The 6,914-nt window shown below is 42.0% G+C and overlaps 1 non-coding gene across 1 annotated transcript; it reads left to right on the top strand.

Moving 5' to 3' along the window:
* Nucleotides 1-601: 601 nt before the first annotated feature.
* Nucleotides 602-784, top strand: LOC111615684. The gene has a single exon (XR_002755124.1). It is a non-coding gene; the product is annotated as a U2 spliceosomal RNA (small nuclear RNA).
* The last annotated feature ends 6,130 nt before the right edge of the window (nucleotides 785-6,914 follow it).

Below are 6,914 nucleotides of genomic sequence, written 5' to 3'. Positions count from 1 at the left end.
GATGTGCCTTCCTGTTCGAGAACAAAAGATGGAATGCTACCCTCATCGTAAACAAAATACGTGACGAAGCCTCCCTAAAGCTGCTCTCAGACTACACTCTATTCAACGAAAAAGACTTTACCACCAGATATAATGGCACTGCTAACATCATATTCAAGAACATTAACAACAATTTTGTCTTAAACAACGAATGGGAGTAATTCGCCAACACATTGTTCGCTGTATACCACAATTCGCTGACTGTATCATCTTGGGACGACCTCTTTCTCCAAATGTTGTAAATTGTAATGTTTATCCAGTTATCATTGTTTTAAAGTATTGTAACATGTTGTTGTAGTTGTATGTATCAGGCAACATTGCCTACCACTTATACTCTTCCCTGTTCAATGTTATAGCTCTATTTGTATGGTGGCAATACCCTATTCCCTTGTATATATTTTTGTACAGTCACTTCTTGTATATATTTATTATAGGGTATTTTGCCTCTCACTTTTGTACGTCTGTTGCCTACATCTTGTTAACGTTCAAAACCATATAAACTTGTATGCGATATGAATATGTTTTGTGTTTAACAGCCTGCGTGCTGTCATGTAACCATATATCTGCTTTTAATAAACTTTAATTAAAAGTATCTGTTCTTATCAGCTTGATATCTGATACGGTTTCCATCGGAGACCTTCTATATTAAACTGATTTTTGGAACTGGGCGGGATAGGGGGCTTGCTCCTTCCCTGCCACGGGTTGCTCTGGCCTGGCACTTATTGCCAGAGATAGCCCACCCCCCTTTGGGGGGAAATAAATAATAAAAGATAGAGAAATTAATTAATGAGGAAAAAATTTTTTTTCTTTTTCCAGTCGGATGGTCATTCACGGAAGATGCCAGAGGAGCGATTACAGTAATTGCAAGACATTCTCCAAGCGAGGATTAGCAGGAAAAAGAAATGTGGCGAATTGCAGAAGAAAAGGTAAGAGAAAATGCGGATGGCGATAAACCGCCATCGCCGCATACTTCCGGTACGCTACGATGAATCTGAGCGATGCGAGAAAGACGTTCCCGTGCTGTTGGTCGTTATCGCTAATCGGCGATTCGAAGTTATTGAAGAAAAATGAAATGTGCAATTTTTTCAGAGTGTGACTACTGTGGACAACACGCACGGCCTGCACGTAGAAGACCCAGGCACCCCAGGAAAGGTAAGCCTCACTCTTTACATTGAAGAANCATTCACTTCCGTCCTCAACGATAACTCCATCAGTAGATCCAACTCTCGTCTTTCCTGGTTATAGATGTCACAGTTGAATAGCACGTGCTCCGCACTGTCAAGTTGCCCACACTCACACTCTGGGGTAGGACTCAAAGCGAAGCTATGTAGCTTTTGTCTAAAGTCCCCGTGTCCCGTCAGGAACTGTGTCACGTAAAAGTCACTTTTTAGCCATTTCATTTTCCTGCGGTCTTCTATGTTGCTGATGTATCCATAAGTATGACGTCCTTTCTGTATGGTGTTCCATTCATTCTGCCAGATCTCGTGTAAGAAATCCTCTACTTCTTTTCGTCTGTCTCTTCTTTCTTCCACTGTTGATGTTGCGCCGAACTCTCTTCCTTTTATTGTAAATCCTTTGCCTTTCCTTATACTATATCGGGCACTTGCCTTGTAGATTTCCAGCTCAATAGGTAGAGCGTTTGCGATTACTTCCAATGCTGCTGCGGAACATGTCTTGTATCCTTTTAGCGTTCGCAGTAAGGCTGTCCTTTGTGCACTTACGAGCTTTCTTTTGCTTACGGCGTTAATCTTATCTGCCCATGCCGCTGCAGCGTATACTATAATCGGCACGAAAAGCCCTTTATATATGGTATGCATTGCCTTATTGTTTAAGCCCCATTCCGCCTTAGCGATACGTCCGAGGCAGTTAAAATAGTTCGTGGCTTTGCTCGTTATTTGTTTAACATGTTCTACTATACTAAAGTTTTTGCCGATGGTAAGGCCTAAGTACTTAACGGTTTTTTGCATCTTTACGTTTGTGCCGTATAATTTTATGATCGGCGGCCTTTCTTCGCTTAACGACCCCTTCATCATCACCATTACCGTTTTTTCCGTTGAGAATCTTAGTTTATGGGCAGTTGCCCATTTCTCTAGGCTTGTCATTAATACTTCCCCTTTGGCCTCTAGTTCTCTTCTGCTATTGCCCTCTAATACAACAGCTTCGTCATCTGCATAAGCGATTGTTGTAAAGTTTCCTTCTTGTAACATTCTCAGGTTGCTATCGAACACTAGGTTCCACATGTCCGGACCCAGGATAGATCCCTGGGGGCATCCTCGGTGTAGTTGCTTTACTGTGCACATATTCCCATCGATGATGGCAGCACTCCTGTTATGCAAGTAATCTTTTATGAGCCAAAATAAGTTCTCTGGACATCTTCGTTTCGTTAATTCATCTAATATATTCGGCCACCAAAGGTGGTCAAAGGCTCCTACAATGTCAAAGAAGATCCCTACCACATATCTTGCTGTAGATCCTTCGATTACTTTCCTCAGCCTTATGATCGCATCATCAGTGGAGCGACCCACTCTAAATCCGTACTGGTTATTCTCAGTACTGTCCTGCATATCATTCTTAAGACGGATCCTAATTAGTCCCTCCAAAGCCTTTCCCAAGAGTGGGAGAAGGCAAATTGGCCGATAAGATCTAGGGTCACCTCTGTCTCTGTTACCTGGCTTAAGTATGGTTACCAGCCTTCCTCGTTTCCACTCGTCCGGGAAGATGCCAAATTTCAAGCATGCATTGTAACCTGTCAGTAAGTCTCCTTCTATCAGTTCGTAGGCTGCGTCTAAAATTGTCTTATTAATTCCGTCAATGCCTGGGGCCCTACCCTTCTTCATTCTTGCGATAACACACCTCAACTCAGACGTTTCGAAAGGGGCACTTGTCGTCTCACCCCTGTATTTATTCACCTTATTCCTTACTTCTCTTTGTTCTGGCGAATCATCTTCTTGATGATCCTGTTTAAAAAGTGAGTCTAAGATGTTTGAGGCTGCTTGCCAACAATCTGTTGCTTCGTTGAGGCCGAGCCTTCTTGATTTTTCCTGTGTTTATTTTATAGGGCAGTCCCCATGGATTCGTCTGGCTTGTCTCAGTGACAAAGTTGCGCCAGCTTTTTTGTTTAGCTTCTGACACTGCCTTTCTGAAGAGACGTTTACTATTGTAATATTGTACCTTTAATTCGGCTCTTTTTCCCGGATCTTTCTCCCGCTGGTAAATTCTCCGTTCTCTATACGTTTTTGTTTTGATCCGTTCTAGCTCGTCGCTCCACCACCTTTGCTGCCTGCTACCGTTCTTCCTTGCAGGGATTGCGATCTTTGCTGCTTTAATAATTGACTTTTGGACGGCGTAACATTGCTGCACTGCGTCCGTGCCACTTTGAATTTCTGTCACTCTTCTTTTCCTTATTTCGCTGCTTAGGATACTCTTCAATAACCTCCAGTTGGCTTTACTAGTGTTGTATTTCGCGAGTTCAATTAAGTTTGTTGGTTGCGCTGACGACGCTATGTTGAAAGTAATTACATTGTGATCACTTGAACACCAGTCACTATGGACGGCCCAATCGCTCACTTGCGTTATTATACTGTCACTCGCAATGGTAATATCTATATTGGATTCCCCTCTTCCTGAGGAGAAGGTGCACACCTGGTTTGGTGTATTGATTACCAGTAGTCCGTGAGCTGCCAGCAGGGCCAGGAGCTTTTCTCCATTGGTGTCTGTCCGGTCACTTCCCCAGGTTGGGGATTTCGCATTGCTGTCGACACAAACTATTATCCTTTTGTTCGGGAGGTGCCGTAGAACGTTATCTAGCCTTTCGATCCCCTCTTCAATGGGGGCGCCAAACTGAAAGTATATACTGATGAGATAGAAGTAGTATCCACCTTTTAGAATATGAATGCGCACACAGTGCGAGTCACTCAACTGACACAACTCCATTACAGTAAGACTGTTGTTTAATATAATGATTCCGGCCCAAGGGGCCTCATTTCTTCTGTTTCCTTGGATGATTCTGGTTGTTATGCCAAACCCCGAGATATTACCAAACAGGGAGTACGGCTCCTGTATTGCCAAAACGTCTACCTCACTCTTAACAATCGCCTGCCTTAACTCTGCTGGAACAATTTGACCTCTTCCGCAGTTGATTTGCATCAATTTAATGTCTATTTCAGATGCCATTACTCGAACGTAATTGTGTTTTGATAACGCTCGAGGGCCATTTTATAGGCCGCAAACTGTTTGTTATTTCTTGTGTGCAAGTGCGGCTTACCCAGTCTTTTACACGCCGCGCATTGACCCTGTTCTTTTTTCTTGGTACACTCTTTGTACCTGTGTCCGGGTTCTGAGCAGTGGGAACAAATATCCTCTTGTTCCCTACAGAACTTTGCGACATGTCCAAAACCTTAGCACTTAAAGCATCGACTTATTCCTATGTAATCTTTAACTTTACAACTGCAAAAGTCAACGAACAGTCTGCCTTGCCTTAACAATTTTCCTCTGATATTGGGTGTGACTTCCATCACCCAATGCACCTGGTCTTCCCTTCTTTTTCCAGTTTTGAAGAGAAGTTTGCAATCGTTACCTCCGTCTGTTGAAGAGAACACCTCTTGATTTTGAACCTGAAGTGCTTCAAGCAACTCTCTTTCCTCTAGCTGCCTAGGAACGTCATACAAAATTACTTTAGGGTTTCTTTTGCTTTGTTGTTCCGCCTTTAATCCAGAATCCCTCAGCTTTTTGTTCTGAAGGAGTTTCTCGATGTCTCCATCAGTTTCCACTTCCAAAAGAAGACCTTTATTGCGAAGCTTACGTATTTGTCGGAACTTTATCCGATCTTTCCTGGGGTCTATGGCTTTCATAAACTTTGCTTTCAGTTCGTCACTGTCTTTTATGCCCCCAGGATTATCTGGCCTAACAAACATCACCTTATGCGATTTGTGCGAACTTTCAGGTTTGTTATACCCTGTAATGCCTCGCTTTGTAACTTCCGCGAAGCTTGCCGGCACTTGTGGTTGTTGTTCTTGTGCCTTAAGTTCTAATTCTCTTTCATACTTGCCCTGCAATCTTTCATGTTCGGTTAGCAAATTTAGTACCAGATCTTGTATGGCCCCTACGTGGTCTAAGACCTTTTCTGCAGCTTGCTTTGTGATCTTGTTATCACGGTCTAGACATGTAGCTTGCAGGTCTGATACTATTCCTCTTAGTGAGGACAACACACTCTGCCTTATACTTGCCGGTGGGGTACCTCTCGACCGGCGTTTTATCACTGGTGGGGAGAAATTCATGTCTTCTCCGCTACTACTCCGCTTTCGTTGAGAGGACGGTTCATTGACATCCATCTGCAAAATGTCTTCGTCCTCAGACGTGAGGGATTCACTAATTGTGTGTAACACTTTTAAATCTGACAATTCTTTTTGCGACATTTCATTAAGTTTGTTTGAAGATACTCTGGGTCGCTATGGGCAACTACATCGCACTTCGGCCAGTTTTCCGTTCCAGGTTCCAGTGGCATCCGACTCAACCCCCAGTGGCCTCGGCAGAGCCCCCCGCCGCGTGCCGCAGGGCCCTCTCCAGTCGCCAACTGGCACTACGACACACGACGAGATTATTCACCCGCTGATAAGGCAGCCAGCCCCATTTGGCTAGAAGGAGCCGGGCCTCTGTACTATCGGGCGGCCCGGGAGTGCGAACCCGGTTTTAAGCTGTACCCTCTGGGGGAGAGCCGTCAACCCAACCTTTTCCTTCCAGCAGACCTCCGTTGCGGGTTCATTGACTTAGAGAACCCGGAGCCGCCGCTGCACTATTTAGTTTCACCCAGGGACGTCCTAGGCTACTCGGCCACCCCGCCACGACCAGGCAAGCGCATTCGACTTGTGGGGGATGAGACCCCACCCTTTGAGGTGGAGTAGATAGGGACATCCCGTTCCAAAGGTCCCACCACCACCCCTACTGTACCTGCGTGAGCGTACCAGTAGGCCCTGAGACTTAATAAAACACCAATCCACTATCTACTAGACCTATGCACCATACCCATAAGGTCAACCAGTAAAATTTTTTATTGGCATGGTATGGTCATGCCAACACCATGTATGCACCATACACCCAGTGCCTTCCCCGAGCAGGAGGGGAAACCAAATACCTATAATCAAAAAATAAAAATAAAAATAACATAAGTAAAAGTAATATATAATAAATATACCCAAAGAATAAAAACAAATAATATAAAACATAAAAACAATATAAAATAAAACAATAAAACAATATAACCTATACCATAACCGGTGCGCCCAGATAACCAGAAATACTAATTACCAATAGTAAAACTAAATATACAACCATATATATATATATACAACCCATATATGTAAACCATATATACATAAATAAATACCATATAAACAAAATAAATACCATATATATTAAAAACCATATATGTAATAAATACATAACCAAATACCATAAAAACCAAAATATAAAAAACCTTATAAAATCAATATCATATACAATAGTAAAACTAAATATATAACCATATATATATATATACAACCCATATATGTAAACCATATATACATAAATAAATACCATATAAAAAAAAATGCACCATACCCAACAATAAAATATAAATAAATAAATATACCCCCCAAAAACTAAAATAGGCCTAGCAGAACCCTTAATACCATTAAACACAAGTTTAATAATACAAGGGACCAAACAGCTAAAAATATACAATACATCCATAAAACCAAATATAATAATATAATACACCATAAAAATATAAATAAACCAATAAATATAAAACAAATCTAAACACCAACCCTTAAAACCATACGCTTCTTAAACATATTTAATAAAATTTTATATGCACCATTATAATTATACCTATT

This window comes from Centruroides sculpturatus, unplaced genomic scaffold (assembly GCF_000671375.1).
Source record: "Centruroides sculpturatus isolate CEXI.00-Female unplaced genomic scaffold, Cexi_2.0 scaffold2537, whole genome shotgun sequence".
Lineage (NCBI taxonomy): Eukaryota > Metazoa > Arthropoda > Arachnida > Scorpiones > Buthidae > Centruroides > Centruroides sculpturatus.
This window is presented reverse-complemented; position numbering and strand designations above follow the sequence as displayed.